Source organism: Lactuca serriola, chromosome 7 (assembly GCF_051521515.1).
Source record: "Lactuca serriola cultivar US96UC23 chromosome 7, Lser_US96UC23_V15, whole genome shotgun sequence".
Lineage (NCBI taxonomy): Eukaryota > Viridiplantae > Streptophyta > Magnoliopsida > Asterales > Asteraceae > Lactuca > Lactuca serriola.
This window is the reverse complement of record NC_136414.1, coordinates 179,918,640-179,942,738: the sequence shown is the minus strand read 5'-3', so window position 1 is coordinate 179,942,738 and position 24,099 is coordinate 179,918,640.

The window sequence follows — 24,099 nt, the reverse complement described above, 5'->3', positions numbered from 1 at the left end:
AGCCTGTCTTGATGCTCTTAGACCATCAGTTCTTTGTCAACCCTTCTCGTGAATATTCCCAATAACAATGAGCAGGGATTTTGTCGATGCTATGGGAGAAGGAGAAACACAGAGAGAGAGAGAGAGAGAGAGAGAGAGAGAGAGAGAGAGGGTGGGGGAGAGAAAGAGATAAATAGAGAAAGAGATTTGATGGTTGTTTCCAATCTACTTTATTTTTTTTAAAACCAAATGATTGTCGTTTCAGAGAAATATAGTGACTTTGGAGTGTAAATCGGGACCGATGACGCCTTTAGAGAGTGGTTTCTGGCGAAGTAGATAGGTGGTGGAGGATGTCGACAGTCAACGATGGCTCTAGAGTATAGATCCATGCTTTGTGACCGCTCTATGGAGGCTTTAGATGGGCTTAGATAGAGTATCAAGGTGGTGAGGGATGGTCGATATCTTTGTTGTGGTTTCCGGCCGGTGGCGGCGGCATGAAAGTGGTGTCCGACGATGGTGGGTTTAGTTTTCCATTAGGGTTCTTGATTTTAAAGAAGAGGGAAAGATTCAACTGGTAAGGAAGAAGGAACGTGGATGAAGATGAATAGGGTATGAAGGGATGATGATGACTATATACATTTTTATTTTTATTTTTTTTATGTTTATTTTTTCAATTTTGTCAACTTATGTTTTATTTATACTTTTTAATAATATGTAAATAATGAAAAATATATACAATAAGGGTAATCTTGTCATTTTATATCTATCATGGACTAAGCGTGCAACAAAAATATAAAATAGGGACGGTCCGAGTTAAAAAAAATTGTTAGGGACCAACCATGCAGACTACCCCAAACCACATGGACCATTCGTGTAATATATATATATATATATATATATATATATATATATATATATATATATATATATATATATATATATAAATCATACATACTTATAAAGCTAGCATTTTTTCTTGAATCTCATGCATTTGAAACCCCCATTCTTTTTTCCTTTCATCACATTCATTTGAAACTCCCATGACTTTTCAATTTCTTTATAATAATAATTATAATTTGGTAATTAGGTTAAATAAATATCAAATCTAAAGTGTATTCATATATAAACTAAATTTCAATATTAAAATAATATCTTTAATTCTACTTATAAAATTATGTTTTTTTAACTTTTAACATATCATACTTAATTTATTAGTTTTAATATATTGTTGAATGTAAGCCATTATCATTTTAAAGGTATACTTTTTGAACAATTTGTATAAAATACTTAAATTATTAATTAAAATATAAAATTATAGGCTCAACTTAAATATAAATTTTATTTAACTTAAACAACCCAAAGATTATTTTATAAATAATTAAAAGTGATAAATTGTAGTGTCTTTCTAATAATGATTCTAAGTTGGTTAATAAGGTTAAATAAATATCAAACCTAAAGTGTAATCATAAATAGACCATATTTCAACTTTAAAATAATATCTTTACTTCTATTTATGAAGTTATGTCTTTACATTTTAACATATTATACTTAATTTATTAGATTTAAAATGTTGTTGCATGTAAACCATTATCAGTTTAAAGCTACAATTTTTGAACAGTTTGGACAAAATACTTAAATTGTTAATTTAAATTTAATATTGCTGTGTCAACTTAAATATAAATTTTAGTTCCACTAAAAAACCAAATAATATTTTGTAAATAGTTAAAAGTGATAAATTATAGTGATAAATGCAAAAACTAAATTGTAATATCAGTTTAACTAAAATATTTCCTAAATATATTTATATAATCGTTAAAATTTTCAAATAAGTAGCTTAAAATAACTTATAATAACAATAGTTAAAAATAACTCTATATAAATGATTATATTGCTACCTTTAAAATCAAAAAATAATGTATGATGTTTTAAATAATTATAATGATAGAAATTAAAACATTAAGCAAATATATTTTAAAAAATTAGTTAAAAATAACAGCTATAAATAATATTAAACCATATATAATATTTAATTTTGTTGATGTGTAACTCGCGAGTAGAAGTCATTTAAATGATTGAGATTATGACGTTATAATAGATTTATATATTATCATATAATTCAAAATAGTCAATATATTATATAAAATTAATATACGAATTAGTATATCAAATTTAACAACAACGTTAGTGTTATATTTAAAAAAATATATATTTGTAAAGACTTCAACTATATAGGTGTTTCTTCGTATTATACTGTCAACTCAAATATAAATTTCAGTTCCATTTAAAAAACTAATGAATATTTTATAAATAGTTAAAAGTGATAAATTGTAGTGATAAAAACAAAAACTAAATTATAATTTCAATTTAACTAAAATATTTCTTAAATATATTTTTATAATTGTTAAAAGTTCCAAATAAGTAGCTTAAAATAACTTACAATAACAATAGTTAAAAACAACTCTATATAAGTGATTATATTGTTAGCTGTAAAATAAAAAACAATGTTTGATGTTTTAAATAATTATAATGATAGAAATTAAAACATTAAGCAAATAAATTTTAAAAAATTAATTAACAATAAAAACAACTATAAATAACATCAAGTCATATATTATATTTAATTTTATTCATGTGTAATTTGCGGGTAGAAGTCATTCAAACGATTGAGATTAAGAAGTTATAATAAATGTATATATTATCATATAATTCAAAATAATCAATATATTGTATCAATTTAGTATATACAAATTATTATATCAAATTTAAAAACAACGTTATTGTTATATTTAAAAAAATCATACATTTTTAAAGACTTCAACTATATAGGTGTTTCTGCGCAACGCGCAGGCATTCACCTAGTATATATATATATATATATATATATATATATATATATATATATATATACTATATTGATTTAATATTAATTGATGGAAGTGGATTTTATGTAGCCTAAATGGTCCCATGGTTCGTACTTTTATGGGAAATTATCATAAAAGCCCTTAAGTTTTCCAAAAAATGTCGGTTTTACCCTTGGATGAGTTTTAGGGGTATTAAAGCTGGATACTTTCACTAAATGTATCAAATATCTCATTTAACAGGTTGGACCCTTGGTAGCCGGTTACCCATGTGCTGATTTGGCATTTTAGGTGACATGTCAAACAAAATGGGCCCCGTTTTATAACCCTCTGCCACATAACCCTTCCCCTCCCCCGTTTCTTACATCCTCTCGCACCGTAGTATTCTCCCATGCTAAATGCCAACATCTTCTACAAAATCAAGCTCAAATGTGAATTCACGAATCAAGAAGAAGATCAAAGTGAAGTGTTGGTGTGAAGATTTATGCCCTATGTTTTTTTCACGCACACCAGAAAATCCAGGCAAGAAATTTTAGGGGTTCCCTAATTATAAGGTAAAAATCATTTTCCCTTTTCTTTAGTAGGATTCCAGTAAGGGTATTACGCACTGACCTAATTATGTAGGGAGAAGGAGGTTGTGGGTTTTTCAGATGGATTGACGATGAAGAAGTTCAAAAACAAGATATGATGCCAGAGTCAAATCGAATTACAGAGCAACAACAAATGATGGAATTAACGCAAATGGTTGTTGTTTTGTTAGGGGGTATATTGTTAATGCTTGTTCTAGTTGTATACAAGATTTAATTGCAGTTGGTTGTTATGCCATTAGTATTGTGATCTTGAAATATGTAGCGCTTGATGGTATGAAATATGTAGCTTTTGATGGTATTTAATACTTTAGTAGGTATATGTAATGTTAGGATTGTAATTTTTAATGTATGGATGTTAATTGCAATGTATGGATGTTAATTGGAGTACAAGTTGGTTTGTTTTGTAAGTATATTGCATAAAATGGTATTACAGTAAATGGATTTTAATTACAATGTTGGATGATTAGTTTCAGTAAACGGAATTTGGAGTACAAAAAATGGTAAGTGGTATGAATTTGGAGTAGAAGTTGTTAAATGGTAACAATTGTAATTTCAGTAAATGGAATTTGGAGTACAAGTTGGTTTGTTTTATATTTAATTAAAATGGTAATTGGTATGAATTTGTAGTACAAGTTGTTGAATGGTAACAATTGGTGAATGGTAACATTTGGTGAATGGTAACAAGTGTTAACTATTTAACAACTAAAAGATTGAACATAATATAGAAACAATTAGTGTGTATTGAAAAAACAATTGGTGAATGGTAACAATTCTAAAAGATTGAACATAATATCAAAGGGGTGTATCCATTACATATAGTTTAATTACATACTACCAATATGTAGCAGCCATCCATTTGTACAAAAATGCCTAAACAATGCACAAAAACGGCAACCTAAATGGTAACAAAAATAATAATTGGATGCATGCTGCAATTAAAATGCTAAAAAACAAAGTTTACAAAAGTGACAACCTATACTATTCCCACTACACCTCCATCCCCCTTCTTGATAACAAACTACTCCAAGTTGATTGGCTTTACAGAAGAAGAACCACCACTATCTTTTGTCATAGGCACCCTTCCTTAACTTTATCTTGGTAATCCTCTCAGATGTTTTCCTTGTTCTCCTAACCACTGGGACAACCTCATGTCCTTCATCATCACCCTGATTTTCCTCATCATCACCCAATTCTTCAACACCACCTTTAGGTCCATCACCATCACCTTCAGGTCTATCACCATCATCAACATCTCCACCACCATGACCTTCTTCGTCACCATCACCAACAACTTCATATCCAGCACCATGAACTTCTCCATCACTATCACCAATAGCTTCATCTTCAGCACCTTCAACTCCACCATCCAGACCAACATCATCATCAAAATGATGACCATCAAGGAAATCATTTACATCCTAGTGTAAAAAGATATAATTAGTTCACAATAATTACCAGAAAAATTGTTAATTAATAAAAGATAATAGGTCTTACCAGTTCAACTGGTGGGGAATCATCCAATTCCACTTGTACCCCTGGCATAGCTTCTATTTCTGCCATGCTATAACCAGCTTATAGCATATTAGCAATGTATCCAGGTCCTAATTGTATCTTCTCTGGGAGAATATCACCCTCTTTGTCCTCAGTAAACTCAATATCCTCATTATCTTCCACCTCATTGTCATTATTTAGTGGACTAGACTTGTTTTGTTTGTGAAGTTAACCCCTTGTCAAATTGCATTAATACATTGTTCAATTTCATAATTTATTGATTTAAGCTTCCAACCAATATTGGATCCTACTTTCCCAAAATGTCACTACCTTCCATCACACTTGTTTGACTAGTTCCTCCTTCTTGCATCATATGACCATCCTGAATATGAGTTACTGGAACTTCCTGCACAACACCTTCTTCCAGCACCACACCTTCTTCTACAACAGTAGGAACTTCTATAAATGGAACTTGTTGAACCACACTTTGACCCACATTATAACCTTCTTGCATGACATTTTCACCCATCACAATTTCACCCTCATCAACAACTAGAACTTGTAAAACCACACTCTCTTGAGTACCTATAGTTGGAGGATTATTCCTAGTTTTTGCAGAACCAATCCTCCTACCACCTCTCCTTGTGCACAACTTCTTCCTAGGTAAATCAATACTATTTCTCCTAAATCTTTTAGAACCTTCCTATTGTTGATGTTTTCTTGGACTCATCCTCAATATGTTATATTTTCTTGGACTCCTCCTCACTATGTTAGAGAATGAAGGTTGATTTGGGACATTTGGTTGACCAGGGCTTGTAGTATTGTTTTCTCTCATTTTCTGATTTAGAGACTGGTTAGGAACATATACATGGAGGATGGGATGTTTTCTTGGTCTTCCTGTCTTCTTTGGTGGGGGGAACACATATTGTTTTCTTACATTCTTACATGCCCTCTTGTTATGACCATATTCCAAACAATTACCACATCTGGTAGTTCTTGCAACCTTCATTTTTGTTGTTGAAAACTTGATCTCCTTATCACTGGCATGCCTCTTTCTTTTGGTAGCAGGCCTACCAGGCATCCTCCTAGACATTGGAGGTATTGGCTTAATGTATTCATTTTGGTCCCAAAGATTACTTTCATTAACAGGTTCAATGTTTGTTAAGTAACATTGCCTAAATTTCTCTTTAGAGAAGTATGCATTGATGTATGCATTTGGTGTTTGATGGATAAAATTAATTGTTGCATTTGCATGCTCACAAGGGAGGCCAGCCAAATCCTACAACCTACATGAACATGTCATATCATCTAAGTCCACCCTATAACTGCCACACCCTCTTCTGGCCTCAAACACATGCCCTTGACTATGAATTATTCCCCATAACCTACAATCAAGTATCTAGTTAGTAACAATAATTAATGATTAAGACAAGTTTTAGAAAGCATAAAATAGTACCTCATATTTTTCCGAAAATCTAATCATTTTTCTCAAAACTTTTGGACAAACATTTGAATTCCACTTTTCACTTTCCTCATTCATGTAAGCAAACCTGTCCATGATATAAATTCGTATCTCTTCAAGCATGGTGATCAAAGGTTTTTTCCTAGCATCCAATATTATTGAGTTGAAGCACTCTAAGATCCCATTCTCAACTGCTTCACATGCATAGCCTGATCCAAAATAGGATCTACACCATGTTTATGGTTTCTTTGACATCAAGTATTCATATGCAGAAAGGTTCAATTTCTTGATGCTTTCCATATGCCTCTTGAAGTCACCTACTGTGCAACTCATAGAGGCAACCCAAACCAACTTCTTATACTCCAAACCTGTGAAAGCCTTTATAAAGTTGGCATAAATGTGCCTAGCACAATTCTTGTGTTCAACATGAGGCATTATATCATTCACAGATTCAAGCAGACCCTACAAGACAATCATTTAATTAGTTTAATAGATGACAAATATGTAATAAGATAATTATGCAATTAAGTAGAGGACAAGTATGTAAAATTTTACCTTGTGTTGATCTGATATCACCACCAAACCTGTTCCACTATATCATGATCTAAATCATCCCTTAGAAGCTCAAGTAACCATGTCCAGTTAGCCTTATTCTCAACATCCATAACAACCCAAACAATTGGGTAGACCTGATTATTGGCATTTCTACCTATGACTGTCAACAACTCAGCCTTTACTGCTCCCTTTAGAAAGCACCCATCCAAACCAATAACTCTTCTACACCCTCTTTTCCAGCCTTCACATATAGCTTTGAAACCAATATAAAACCTATGAAAATATTTTATCCCATCTGGATTGACAGTTATACACACCTTACATGTAGATCCTGGATTGGATCTTAACAACTCTTGTGCATAATCCCATATTCTGGCATAATGTTTAGTTAATTTACCTTCAATTAGCTCCTTGGCCCATTTCTTTGCCCTACGACATTGGCCTATAGACACAACACACCTAAACCTTTGTCTGATGTCGATAATCATCTCTTTAAGCTTCACCTTAGGTTTATTTGCAATTTTAGTTATGTAGTGTCTACCTATCCATTCAGGAGTAACCATATAGCCAAGTTTGAACTTCCTACCACAAACATGAGTAGCTTCTAAAGTCTTGATTTGAATAGATCTTTCATTGAACATCCATGAGGAATATAGTCTAAAAGGGCAACCATTATCCTCATTTCTTTTCCCACATCTTACAAGTATTCTTGTAATGTCATACTTCTCAAAGTAAAGCTGATACCCATTGTGGATTGCGTAGTTTCGGATACAAAACTTTAGCTGTGTAATATTCTCAAAAATGTCACCAAGTTTTGGTTCCATTTTGTCCCATCTTGTTTTTGGATCATGTATTTTGTACTTGTTTATCACTTGTTCTTGCTCTTCTTCATCTTCATCACTTTGCAAGTCACCACCATGATACACTTGTGCTCTTACATCATTAGTCAAACTAGAGTTTTCAATATTTTCATCAGTTAGTAACACATTAAGAAATGCATCCTTACACTTGTCCAGTGGAGTAATGAACTCTTCGTCTGGTTCATGATCCATGTAGATGCCATGAAGCTCAAAATCCATCTCATTAAGACCAGAGAAAGGCTCGCGTAAACCAAAAAATGGGTATGTGTTGCCTTCATCTTCTGAATCCCAATCCATCATAACAACCTGAAAAAACACACATTATTGTTATCCGTTAACCTGTGAAGAACAAAGAACTGTAATAACACAATCTTCAAAGAAATTACACAAACCTTGTGAAATTGACTCTCCAATAACCTAATCTTCTTCAAAAGCCCTAATTTTGCGATGAATGATGTCGATTTTCTGAAGGATTTTGAGAAAGTATACGTTTACGTGCAAAAGGTTGAGATAAGATGATGGGTAAACAGACGTAACGAACGTAATGTCTGTGCCAACTCCTTAATTAAGTGCCAAATCAGCACATGGGTAACCGGCTATTAAGGGTCTAACCTGTTAAATGAGATATTTGATACATTTAGTGAAATTATCCGGCTTTAATACCCCAAAACTCATCCAAGGATAAAACGGACACATTTTGGAAAACTTAAAAGTTTTTATGACAAATTCCTTACTTTTATATTGAAAGTGTTTCCACTTAAAATAAAGTTGTCTCATTGTTGTTGATTTATTTTATATTTGGTCGGATTATATTGGATGATATATTGTGTTTCATGAATTATTAATGACATTACTCTTTAAAAAAAACGATGGAATTTCACAATTAGTTTTTAAAGTATGGTCATATGGTCTTTCTTTTTAGTTTTTTTTTGAAGTTTTTTTTACAGTATTTAATATTATATGGTTATGATTTTAGTGTGTTTGGGGTCACACACATTTGTCTGATCATTAAAGATTTTTTTCAGCAACACCTTGATTTTATTATTTATTTTTATGCAAAAACAAAAAGTTTCTAATTCCCCAAAAGACGAGATTACTTGACAAAAGCAAATAGCCCTACAAAACAAAGGTCGAGTTTGTAGGGTTTTCATTCTTTGTTTATTTAACAATATCAGTAAAAGTATCATATCATGTTTTCATTCTTTGTTTATTTAACAATATCAGTAAAAGTATCATATCATTAACAGTAACAATCATGAATAGTAATGTTTGTTATAATTCAATACTCATTTTTTTTATATGTATTAGTATACTATGAATACCTTTTATAGCTTTCTAATGTTTTTCTAAGTCTTAAAAGACAAGTATTAATTTTGACAAAAGAAAATGTTATTTAATGGCATTAAAACGTGTAACGTATTGAATGATATGATACCTTTGAGAAAAGTAAATTTATGTCTAATTTTATGTTATAATTAAATTTGAATATGTGCAGAAATAAATAATAAAAGAAAATCAAATCTTTTAGCTTATTGTCAATGTAGCTCACTACTTGGTTATATTGGTGTTTTTTAAGCAAAAGATCTATAATGTGTAAAATAATAGCGACTAATGGTGTGAATTGTTATACATGATTACCCATATATGTTATAAACCCTAAGTTATTTACCAATTACACAACATTGTTCAATCCACACAATACTTTCGGGTGTTAAGGCCATGTTTACTGGTGTGCTTTAGCAATCGTTTGTATTTCTTGTTTAAATTTTAAATAAAATACATGATAATATTTATTATAATTTATTAAAAGTTTTAAAAAGCATAGGTTTTATGTTTTTAATTATCTATAAATAAAATCTAACAAGGATCATAGGGACTTATACATTTTCTATTAGGCAATGTATTTTTGTAATTTATTTAAGTATATTGACCGTTTTTGTGAAAGACCTATTTTGTATATTATGAGGATAATTTTTGTGATTTATTTTCTACACACGAGTCAAACACGTCAACATAAGAAAATCTTAAATATGTGAACCGTTGTTATAAAAAATACACATAGATCGTTTCTATAAATTATACGGAGAATCTTTATAATTTCTTTTTTACACAGAGTCCAAACATGCCAACATATAAATTTTAAATCCAAAAATTCTAGAGATCAAAGATGTTATGTGGAAAAGTATGAAACACAAAAAATATAGGGAACTAAATCTAAGATCTATAAAAATATCGTGGGCAAAAGGCGAAACATATAAATCTATTATTCATTTTTCAATTCAAGTTAGTATATATTTTCATACTTTTTTTGAATTCTTTATTGTAGTAGCTTAATATTTTTATATCTGGTTTTTGAACAACAAATTATAAATATTCCATTAGAATATGTATTGACATAAAATAAAAACAAACGTTGTGTTATAAAAAATTTATACAAAAAATATGTGACACCCCGGAATTTAGGGCTAAAATTGTAAATAGTCAGTTCATTGCGAACATCTTTGTAACTTGACATATTGAGTTTTAATGCATGTTTTGGCAAATATATAGTATCATTATAATTACAACAACATATGAAATGGAAACTTACTTCCCGTTGTGGGAAATCTCAAACAAATCAAAAACAAAAATTATAACCCTAGTTAATACGTCTAAAAAACTGAAATTTTGTATTTATGGTTTGTGGGCAAAAAAACACTCTAGTCTCGTAGTACATGTTCACCCGAGTCTGAATATATAAAGAACATACAAAACGGAGTTCATATGCAAAATATCCGACTGTTTTAAGAAACCAAACCGGTATAACATTGATTTTAAATGATTTGCATAAACTGTTTTTAATCCCTTGAGGCACTTGCATACCTTAAATGAAAATTTTGAGAGCGTTTTTGGATTCAGACTAGGGTTTAATATTTGGTTTCTTACTCAAAATATTTTTGATAATAATATTTGTAAAAGTCGAAAAATCAAACGTTTCAGACCAATTAGACGCAAAATTCAAACGTAATTTAAAATCTATCATTTACCGCATTCGAAAAAAATAATTGACGTCGAGAAATGGACACTCAAATCGAAATCCATTTTTGTGACATTTTAAATTTCACAATACTTTAACTCTTAGGGAATTTGGTCATATGGGACCACCATGGACCAACCACTCTCTCTTACGTCTCTCTCTCTCTCTCTCTCTCTCTCTATATATATATATATATATATATATATATATATATATATATATATATATATATATATATATATATATATATCCCATTCTCTCACTCTCTCACGTATCTTTCCTCCTCTCTCCCTTTACCCTGGACTTTTGTGAAAGTCAAACTCATACATTTGAGGTATGTCTTGAACATGCTCCGTCTTCTCAAAACCTAGTCCAGTGTACCCGTCTACTGGTGACCTGAGAATACAAGTTATTTTAAAAGAGTAGATCAACATTTAAGTTGGTGAGTTCATAAGTATTTTAGCGTCAAATGTTTGTATAAGTTTGATGAAAATGTTTGTAAGTGTTTGATGTAAAGTTTGTATAGTTCCTAGAAAATCCTATATTTTCTACTAAAATGGAGAGTAGTCTTCTACCAAGACCCGACTGTTCTGTATGTTTGTTGTTTTGTAAAAGTGAGTGTTTTCCCAAGTATAAGACCATCATTACCAGGAAATGGTTTACATTACCTTTTAAATGAGAAGATCACTATATGAATGTAATGGGAATATGACAGTGTACAGTAATGTTGTAATAAGTAACTACTGAAACACTAACTACCTTAAAACCAATTTCTTTAATTAAGGTTAAAATGTGATGAGGTTATAACCATACTGATTGACGAGTGATTAACACGACGACTTGCTGGCGTCGAAACGGATGTGACATTTGTCACCTCTTGGCTTGTCTGTCGGACTGTAGCTAACAGTTAGGATGTGGGATTGTTAGTCCCGTATAGATCTATACACACAATGCCCGCTCTCCCTCCAGGAGACTCTGGTTACAAAACGCGACCTAACTAGTATATTGCTATGACGTGAAGTAGTGGTTTCACATTAATGTTATCTTGTTCTTGTAAAAGGATTTATGTTCCTTTCTGTTCTTGTTATTGTATGTTCCTTTATTTTCTTGTTATTATATGTTTGAACTGACTTATGTATGAACTGACTCTAGTAAGTTTCATTGTTCTAGAAATAGTAAGTAGTAATCCTCTAAACTATACCTATTATAGTTTACTAGTAAACTCTGTAGTTGAATGACTGATCATGTTTGTACACCTTTGCTACCTAAAGGAACAAGAAATAAAGCGAGTTATCAGTCCTAAGCCCTTTCAACCTTATTTATATAACTATATCTATATAGACATGATTTTGACAATATATAAGTTTAAAAGAGTTTTGTAAAACGATAAAGAGTTTATCATATAAAAAGAGTTTTAACCATTTGAATGGTTATTGATGACTTGATGTCAGTTTATAAAATGATTTGAAATAGTTTGTTTGATAACACAGTTTTGAAGTATAAGAAATCCTCTTGTTTGATAGTTATAAATCACATGTGATTGATACTATAACTATATTGTTTTCTACTTGTATTCCCCCCCCCTAATAAAAGCATTTAAAATCATTAAAAGATAAGTTTAGGGGTATGAACTCACCTGTAGTGATTGATTCGAATGAAAGATCGATATAGGATGCTAAGTATGCCAAGTGAAATCTCGAGCACAAACGGATCCTATTAAGCATATAATGACACATATATGTATATAATTAATGTATATAACAACTAATCATGTAAGGGAAAGTGACTTAAATATTTGTTTGAACCTTCTTGGACCATGCACACGTCCTCCACATTCACCTTTCAAGGTTTATGATCAATTGGCTATAAAATGGAACCATTGACACCTCTATATCTCACCAATTCACAACCACTCTTCCTCACTCTCATTCTCTCTCTCAATTTACAAAGCACCACCACCCCACTACTGCGATTTTGTTGGGTTTTTTTATTCATAAATCCGATTTCACAACTGGTAAAATTGATAACGGAAGCCTTAAAATTATTGAATAAAACTAAACTATTTTACCCACTAATGATCATTTTTCAAGAGTTAGAAAGATTAAAACAACAATAAAAGTGAAAACATAACAACCTTTGAAGACTTTGATCCTCATGGTAGGTTGGAAGTTGATGAAAGGTGGCATGAAACTCTAAAACAAGAGTTCTCTACAAGTATCCACCAAGAAAGAGTAGAATCATCAAAACATGCTAGTATTCACTTGTAATTTTTTGTTAATAAGCTTTTGAAATATATACCAAATATATGTTCAAAGGTGAAGCAACAAAGGGGCTTTGTCTAGCATCAAAATGCAAGAGAATGGAGGAGAAGAAGAGCCTCCAAATTATGAAATTTGGCAACCCCTTAGAGCCTCTCATGCTCACGGTTTTGACTCCAAAGAAGAAAGAGAATGAGGCTTGCAAGAAGTGTGTAACAAAACCCTTACATGCTCTCTCTTATATAGTGGCCGAAAAGTGAAAGGGAGACCATAAAGCAAAATCATGGACAACTTTGTTTCAAGCATGTCATGAATTGATTAAACAATTCAAAAGTGAGGCATGCTTGGTCTCCTCTTCTATTTTTGAAAAATCTAGGCACAAAAGAAGACAAAAATTGTCTCATGGCTAGTTTATATACACATGCATTTTAAAAATCACTCATTTTTATAAAGAATTCCCAACATATATATATATATATATATACATATATATATATATATATATATATATATATATATATATATATATATATAACTAGTCATATATAAATATCTTTATTTTATATATAACTATCTTTTATATAAATCGTAACTAGTTTATTAAGATATAAATATGAATATATAAATATCTTATTTTATATATTACTACCTTTTATATAAATTGAAGTAGTTTGTTAAGATATATATATATATATATATATATATATATATATATATATATATATATATATAAAACTTATAAATAATCATACTTTATGATAAATTTCATAAGTTGTTATTTCTCCAATAAATCTTATTTCCACAAATAATAAATTCTTAATTAGTAAATTATTATTTCAATGAAATAATAATTTTCCAATTAAATACAAGTGTTGATATTTTTTAATAATCAAATTATACTAAGAAATAATCAATTGATGGTAACTTGCAATTTGGTGTGACCCTATATGATCATATATTATTAGCAATATCATTGTATAATGAATCTTGAGCATACTAGATCTTTCAATCTCCTACTTGTACAAGACTCATCGTAGATTGATATAGACAGTGGTGAACGTCTAACAACATTTCACTGCCCCCAATAACATATGACGAAGAATGCCATTCATCAACATTCAATTCCCAAAAGCTCTAAGCTTCGATTTATGTATTAAGGTAAGTTTATCAATTATCCCTTTGTTACAGACATCCTATTGAACACGAGCCTTGGATCACAATCAATCTTATTTGTAATTGAACATTGGGTAACACGTGTTAGATGTCTAACTCTCAACACATAATAGGAACAAATCCCATCTTGACTACATAAGACTTTTGCATAGTTTATACCATACTCGAATATGACTTTTATAACTGCCCGATTAAGGAACAAGATTCGGTCGTATCAAAGCACAAAACTCCCTACACTTAAGTCTCACTATGTATCTTAGGTGTTAAGGATACAAAGATAGTACCTTTTAATCAAGTATCACTCATAACTGCGATCTATGAGATGATCTTGATGCGGGTCCGTTCAGTACTAGTTCTCTGACAAGTACCTATGAAACTTGGTTACAACCACTTGCCTACTTTCATCAAGTGAGAGTCAACCAATCAATTTCATATTAGTCTTACTTTATAATTGCCCCCACAATCATGACCGACTATGAACCTTTAGAATAGTAAGATTATTCATGTATTAAACATGTTAATATAGAACACAACAAGTATTAATGTAATGATCATATCCCAGTATATCAAAACATTATTTAATAGTTGTTGTTACAATGTTCCAATATCCAAATACTAAATTTAAGTAAAAATCCCATTACTAAAATAATAAAAGTCTTATGGCTTAAGTGTGACCACTCATACTTAGCTTAAAAGGAAAGACTTTATTAATGGGTTCGACTAAATTTAATTTGTGTGAATTCTACTAATACAATCATCTCCATATTTGACATTACTCTAAGTATAGTTAAATATTTTGGAGAATATAATTGGTGCTATTATGTGACATAGAGTTTCTTAGCTTGATTAAGTATACTTTATTACTCATAAAAGATTTCAAGGTTATCCCTGAATGGAAGGATTCAACCTATTTTTTCAATGATCTAGTTCATCCAATTATATTTGATTTCAACTTCTAAAAAGTACCATATTCTTATTTAGTAGATTGTGCTATTTTGTTTTGCTTGGATCTCATTCCAACTAAACTTACTCTTCATTCCAAAAAGAAGTCATAATCCAATTATAATTCATAATTATCTATATTTATTTAGAAATCTAAATCATATGTAGCTACTTACATTAAGATTTTGTTCTAAACTAATTATCTCATATATATTATCTTAGCTCTTCTTAAGTACTCTTAGAATGTTCTCACAGTCATCTAGTGACTTAACCATGTATTTAGTTTTGTATCACATGATATGACATAAATGATGGATTTATTTTCCAAGAAAATAGAATATAAATCATTTCATCTAGCTCAACCTATGTGCTAGGTCTATTTGAGACAAACTCAAAAGGTGTCATGTAACAATGCAAAGAGTCATCCAAAGGAATCCTGTATCTAGACCTCTTTCAAGATATTGTCATTTCATGAAAAAAGAATTTTAAAACTTTTAACATTCATCTTTATCTATCTCTTATAGATTTTTCATTTCAAGAATGTATCTTGTCATTCCTAAGTCTTTCATTTTAGAAATACTTTCCGAGTCAAGGTGAAAACCACCTTGCATAGTTGGAATGTCATTTCAAATGATTAAGTATGTCTTTTTCATAAAAGATTAGAAATTTCACTATCTTCCAACTAGTTCTTAGTAAACATACACACGTACTTTTTCATTTTGATATAAAAGCATACCTTGTATCTTTATATTAAAATGACTATTCAAACCTTGAGATGTTTGCTTTATATCTACAAGTGGATCTTAAGCCTTACACATTTGGTTGGGATATCATGGATTAAGAAAACCTCTAGGCTAAGCTATATAAATATCTTATAGTAGATGTCTATTAAGAAAAGCGATATTCTTGAAATCTATTTGCTATATCTCATATTAAGAATATGAAGTTATAGTAATTAATATCCTTGTTGATTTACTCATAGCTACTTGTGAAAAGGTTTGATCATAGTCAATCTCATGAGAATGATAAGGACTATAGTCAATGACATGAGTATAAGAAAATCCTTATATAACAAGTATTACTAAATGTGTGTATATATATATATATATATATATATATATATATATATATATATATATACATATGTGTGTGTACTCTTTCTAGAAGAATATCTTACTCCTTCTAGCCTTGCTAGAGAGAGAGATTACTCAAGCCCATACTTGATTATTAAAAATGGATAACATCTCAATGTTCATAAATCTAATTCATTTGTCATATTTAAGATTTGATATAACATTTTGGTAGTTGATGGTTTAACTAGAAACCAACAAGAACTCATCAAGGAGAGATTCCACATTTTTCAAGTCGTAGATGATTTTTACCATTATTGTGAACAATATGTGTTTATGAATAGCTATTATTCTTGTTTAACAATTTCTTGTTAAAACTTGTGCCAAAAATTGTTACATCCGATATGGTTCTTGAACTACTTCAACTTCCATGTGCCTCCCACTTGTTTTGTCATTAGAAGCGTGCTTTCTGCTAACTCAACTTTTAGAGGAATAAATGAACTTATTCTTGGTGGTTTTGTATATAATAATCTAAATTCCCTTTTAAAATATTCTACAATATATTATTAGTTGGTGTTTGTATTCTACATAAAATTAATAGTGATTGAAGTATAATCCCAAAAAGGTTAAAAGGAGGACATTTCTACCGATTAGAAAGTAAACTATATCAAGTGAAGTTTAATTCTCCCTTTATCATCACAAAGACTTTAGATGATACTACTGGGTTGCATCTTGTGCTTAATCATAAATATTCATTAGAAAGGAAGTCATATACCAAAGTGTATAGTTCCTTAATAATTTTGTTCTCTACACTTTAGTGAAAATATTATTAGGAATCTTATAAATATATATATATATATATATATATATATATATATATATATATATATATATATATATATATATAAGATTCAAATATGTCAAATAAACTACATTATTTGCCTTCAAAGATCCCTTTCTTGAAGTTGAAATATGTGGATTGCATTTATACATAAAGATAACAATGTCATGGATAAGTTTGATTTAAAACAAGTTTAAGTCAAAAGTGCTTTCATATAGAACTTAATTTTATTTATAGAATGTTGATATTAACTTTGTAATTCTATTAAGAGAACCGGTCTTAGAAATAGAAGTCAATCATTTCAAAATATGACTATTATCGTTATGAAAAATGATCTAGAAAATAATCAAACATTTAAATAAATAACAGATACATAAATATTGAGACATGCTTAATTTGAAACATACAGTGTTCTAAAACAAACATTGTTTTATGTTACAAGCAGTTTATGTTCTAAGCATAAATAATAAACTAAACTTCGAAAGTGTAGTTCCAACTTGCTTGTGCTCAGCTAGTTACTCTTCAGTAAATATTTGCAATGAAGTTACAAATATTAGATCAACATTGAAGTACCAAGTACTTGAGTGTTACATGAAAAGTATGAGTTCTATCTAGTAGATACCTGAAATACTAGTCTCTTTCAGACTTTCTTTAGATAAGAGGAGCAGCTCCTCCACTAGTGTCTAGTTTCTTCACAAAAGAAACCAAATCCATCTATGTGGGCCTTATTGAATTTCTTGGGCTTAAAGGTGTTTATTCTATAAAACATGGGTCTTTTAGATCACACAATGTGACTCTTTTAGTCTTGCACTATTCCAACAAAATATCACTATATTTATTGGAATATTGCTTAACCTGTTATATTATCATATAAATATATATATATATATATATATATATATATATATATATATATATATATATGTGTGTGTGTGTGTGTGTGTGTGTGTGTATATATATATATATATATATATATATATACAAAACTTCCTAGAAGTCATGAATAATTGTTCCTAGTATGATGTTAGAAGCATCTTGAGCATCACTGTGATACATTTACCAGGTATCATGTTCAGGTTTATTGCTCAAAGCAACTTGTTTAGGAATAGGTACTTTAGGTGTATACAATTTCACATCTCTCATGAGATTGTCTCTTAAGACATGAACCCATTCATTGAAGTCGTATCTATTGAATGTTATTATTTTATGAAGTCATTTAAACAAAAATGACAATTATTGGTTATGAGAGTGTATTATATATATATATATATATATATATATATATATATATATATATATATATATACAAAATTTTAACAAAATTCTTTTAGTATTTTCAATATTTAATCTTTAATAATTAATACCCCTTTTAGTTTCTAAAAACATTAATTATCATAGTCTAGGATCCAAGTTGCAAAACAAATAAATGGTTAGATATCCTTTATCCCATTCATCCGAATTCAACCCAGTAGATATAGATATTATATCTTACCATATAATTCCTAGATTTACGGGATCGCTAAAAACAAATTTAATTAGACATGTTTGATCTCATCTATGCCTCGGAACTCTCTTGCTTACGTATCCTTTATCACAAGAGATTTCCGATCAAATCATCTAATTTGAAAAACTTGTGTAATCGGCTTATAACTTGGTTATAGAAATCGCGAAAACACCCCGGCAACAAAAGATAACACCAAGCGGTTTGGTATCATTTATGCTAGAGACGTGCAAGAGTTCTTTAAAAATGATTGCATAGATTTGAGGTTTGTAAGGGGTGTTTGATGTTTTTTATAATTCTAGTTTAAAAAACATGTTATATCATGGTTATTGCATGCATTCAATAAATCATGATATAATTAAAAAAACTTATTTCATGTAAAATCATATTTTTAACAATGTTCTATATATAAAACCCGGTTTTATATAATTGACACGATCAAAGTTTTAAATTAATAACTAGTATTAAGTTATATCGTTTGAGCGCTTTGAAACATTTGGAAACCTTTTAATAAAACTTATTTTTATAAAATAAGGTTTGGAGTTTGATAAGTTTACAAATCTCTATTTTAAACTTATACTATTTTAATCACGAAAATTTACCGCTTATTAGTTTTAACGATAATGCTTGTTTTATTGTAAAACTATTTTTTTTAGCATATTTTGTTAAAAGGTAAATTTCATTAAAACCAAACTCCTTGTAATGTTTATTTATGTTCAAATATTATTTTGAATTTGAAAAACTAATTTATCAACCATAGCATAATAATAATAACATAAACATAAAACAAAACAAGCATGCATAACAATTAAAACATATATGCATAAACCAAACCATTAACTAGTAATAATTTTGTGGGGAAAACTGCAATAAAATCCCTACATATTGGTCTCATAATCGATTTAGTCCTTATATATTTTTTTATTCAATTAAGTCCCAAATACCGGTAATCGTATTCAATTTAACCCTTTGACCCGGTCAACAGGTCATCCAACTTTCAAAAATTATATTTTTGGCCCAGATTTTAAAATTTATTACAAAGTAGGTCCAAAATTTACACTTTTGGCCCACATTTTAAATTTTTTTACAAATTTGGTCCAAAATTTACTCTTTTTACCCAAATTTTAGAATTTTATTATGAATTCATCCTAACTTTAGTTTTTTTACAACTTTTTTTTCTCAAAAAATTGTTTCTAATATGTTTTTTCTTTATAAACTCATATTTATACAAAAAAAAACATATTTTCACATAAAAATCTTATTTTTTCTATATAAAAACTTTTTTTAAAATGTTTTTTGTATATAAAATATCTAGTTATAAAAATAGGTTTGGATTATTTTTGTGATATCTCTTAAAAAATAAATTAAGAAATTAAAAGTAACCCTAAATTATAAAAACATGTTTGAATTATTTGTTCTTTAATCAAATTTATATGAAAGTTTAAACTAGTTACATTATATATGAAAGCTTAATATATATAATATAATAATATTATATTTTATTCGTAAGAATGTTTTTAGGAAAAAAGTTAAAATCATAACTTTGATATATTTTTTATAACTTTTTAATAAATATATTATCTAAATAAAACATATCCATTCATGACACGTGTCCGATCTGGGTGGTGATTTTTTATTGCCAATCAACCTCTTCTTACTTGGATTATTTATAATCTTGTATTTCCTTTCTTTTTTAATGTCTGTTATATGGAATATCGGTTGCAATTTATTATCGATAAACATGTTTTTAGGGGATGGAGAAATGACCAAAAATACAATAGCAACATAAATATATAAAGTATTATAACTATCAATAACACAATAGAATACTTTAACTAAAGTTCTAAGGAATTTACACATGAGTTTGGTTAAAAAAATTCTTTATGAAGCTCAACTCAAACATTTTTCAGGTCTTTGAGTAATTTTTTTAAACCAAACTCATGTGTAAATTCTTTAGAACTTTAGTTAAAGTATTCTATTGTGTTATTGATAGTTATAATATTTTATATATTTATGTTGCTATTGTATTTTTGGTCATTTCTCACTCCCCTAAAAACATGTTTATGGATAATAAATTGCAACCGATATTTCATATAACATACATTAAATAATAAAGGAAATACAAGATTATAAATAATCCAAATAAAAAAGGTTGGTTGGCAATAAAAAATCACAACCTAGATCGGACACGTGCCATGAATGGATATGTTTTATTTAGATAATATATTTATTAAAAAGTTATAAAAAAATATATCCAAGTTATGATTTTAACCTTTTTCTTAAAAAAATTCTTACGAATAAAATATAATATTATTATATTATATATATTTTAAACTTTCATATATAATGTAACTAGTTTAAACTTTCATATAAATGTGATTAAAGAACAAATAATCCAAACCTATTTTTTTATAATCTAGGGTTACTTTTAGTTTCTTAATTGATTTTTTAAGAGATATCACACAAATAGTCCAAACCTATTTTTAAAACTAGATATTTTATATACAAAAAACCTTTTAAAAAAAAGTTTTTATGTAGAAAAAATAAGATTTTTATGTGAAAATATCTTTTTTTTTTGTATAAATATGAGTTTATAAAGAAAAAACATATTAGAAACAAAATTTTGAGAAAAAAAGTTGTAAAAAAAACTAAAGATATGATGAATTCATAATAAAATTCTAAAATTTGGGCAAAAATGGTAAATTTTGGACCAAAATAAAAATTAAAATCTGGGCCAAAAGTTTAAATTTTGGACCAAATTTGTAATAAAATTTGAAATCTGGGCCAAAAATGTAATTTTTGAAAGTTAGATGACCTGTTGACCGGGTCAAAGGGTTAAATTGAATACGATTACCGGTATTTGGGACTTAGTTGAATAAAAAAAATATATAAGGACTAAATCGATTGTGAGCCATCACATAATTATCAATTCCATTCCTAAAGGGACATAAGAGACCTTTATCTTGTAAAGTCTTCATGTGCTCACAGTTGGTTCAACACATTGTAGCAAGTTTATAAAAATAATATTATAAAGTTTGAGAAACTTTAATAAAACCATCTTTATAAACTTTTGATCTTCAAATTGGCCACGATCTTCATTCTTGTTACATTTTTTATAAAAATAAACTATTTCTAAAACTAAACTATTACTTACAAAAATTAATAAAAGAAAACTATCTATTTAATTACTACATACCATATGAATAACTAAATAATTACAGTCATTTTAAATAAATCAACACATTCAACAACACAAAGGTCCATGACGAGTTTATGCACATCATACATATTTATATACTAAAAAAAATATATAAAACAACTCTTTGTTTTTCTTAGACAACTTTTATGAACAAAAGGATGCATGTAAACTTTTGATCAAAGAAAAACAATTATAAACATTTTAAAGTTGTCATAGAAAATATGTATGATTTTCTTAAAAAGAGAAAACCATCCATGTTTTCCAAAAACAAAGATTTCAACAACTAAATAAATAATCAACCTAATCTTGCAAAAATGGCTCTTGTTGGATTTTTTTTTATTCATAAATTTGGTTTCACAACCCGTAAAATTGACAACGGAAGCTTTAAAATTGTTGAATAAAACTAAAACTATTTTACCCACCAATGATCATTTTGCAAGAGATAGAAAGATTAAAACAAACATAGAAGGGAAAGCATAACAACCTTTGAAGACTTTGATCCTCATGGGAGGTTGGAAGTTGATGAAATGTGGCATGAAACTCTAAAACAAGAGTTCTCTACAAGTATCCACCAAACAAGAGTAGAACCATCAAAACATGCTAATATTCACTTGTAATTTGTTGTTCATAAGCCTTTGAAATATATACCAAATATATGTTCAAAGTTAAAGCAACAAAGGGGCTTTGTCTAGCATCAAAATGCAAGAGAATGGAGGAGAAGAAAAGCCTTCAAATTCTGAAATTTGGCAACCCCTTAGAGCCTCTCATGCTCACGGTTTTGATTCCAAAGAAGAAGGAGAATGGGGCTTGCAAGAAGTGTGTAACAAAACCCTTACATGCTCTCTCTTACATAATAGCCAAAAGTGAAAGGGAGACCATAAAACAAAAGCATGGACAACTTTTTTCCAAGCATGACATGAATTGATTAAACAATTCAAAAGTGAGCAATGCTTGGTCTCCTCTTATATTTTTGAAAAAGCTAGGCACAAAAAAAGATAAAAATTGTCTCATGGCTAGTTTATATACACATGCATGTTATCTTTATAAAAATCAATCATTTTTATAAAGAATTCCCAATATATATATATATATATATATATATATATATATATATATATATATATCTTATTTTATATAAACCTATTTTTTATATAAATTGTAACTAGTTTATTAAGATATAAATATGAAAATATAAATATCTTATTTTATATAAAACTACCTTTTATATAAATTGAACTAGTTTATTAAGATATAAATATAACTAATAGATAATCATACTTTATAATATATTTCATAAGTTGTTATTTCTCTAATAAATATTATTTCCACAACTAATAAATTCTCAATTAGTAAAATATTATTTCCATGATATAATAATTTTCCAATTAAATACATGTGTTGATATATTTATTAATAATCAAATTATACTAATAAATAATCAATTGAAGGTAACTTGCTATATGGTGTGACCCTATAAGATCATATATTATTAGCAATATCATTCTATAATGACTCTTGGGCATACTAGATCTTTTAGAATCACCACCAATAACCACCACATCAACACCAAGAACCCACCACACTTTCCCACCACTTTGGTTGAGTTCCACCACCATCATCCTTCTGTTTTCTGCCAACTAGGTCGCCAAACACCCCTCTAAAACTCCCCTTGCCGTGAACCACCGAAAATCACCATAGACCACCTATTGACGACTAGGAAATCACCCAACATCCACCACTGCCTTGCTGTGCTCCGAGAACTGGATCACCACTTTATTTTTTCCCTCACTCTCTCTTTCTATCTTTCTCTTGTTCTCACAAAAAGTAGAAGGAACGAAGGCGGTGGAGCTACCATCGCCACCCTATTGCCTCCTTGATCAACCCACAACCACCATCGGGTTGCTGCTGTCGAGTTACTCCTGCCACCACCTTCCACTGTAAGTCGACACCGCCACCTTGAAAAATTTCATTCCCATTCCTTCGTAAATGATCAGTCGAACATCAGACCTTGAAGTGGGCCTCGTCTTCCTTTGCATGATCTGTAACTTGAACAAGATGATACTGTTTAGACTTGATTTGATTTTTTTTTTAAAAATCAACCCTCTAGTGTATCATCTTTTCAAATCAGTCCCTTCATTCCAAACTTGGAATTAAAATAAATAGTTGAACCCCTCCCTTATAATTGTTTACTGATTAAGTCTCTTTCCCCTAAAATTTGGTTTAAAATAATTACTTTAGCCCCTCCTTTGGTTGTGTTTAACAAGAACACTCCCTGTAATTAGTTATTTTAGCAAAACCACCCTA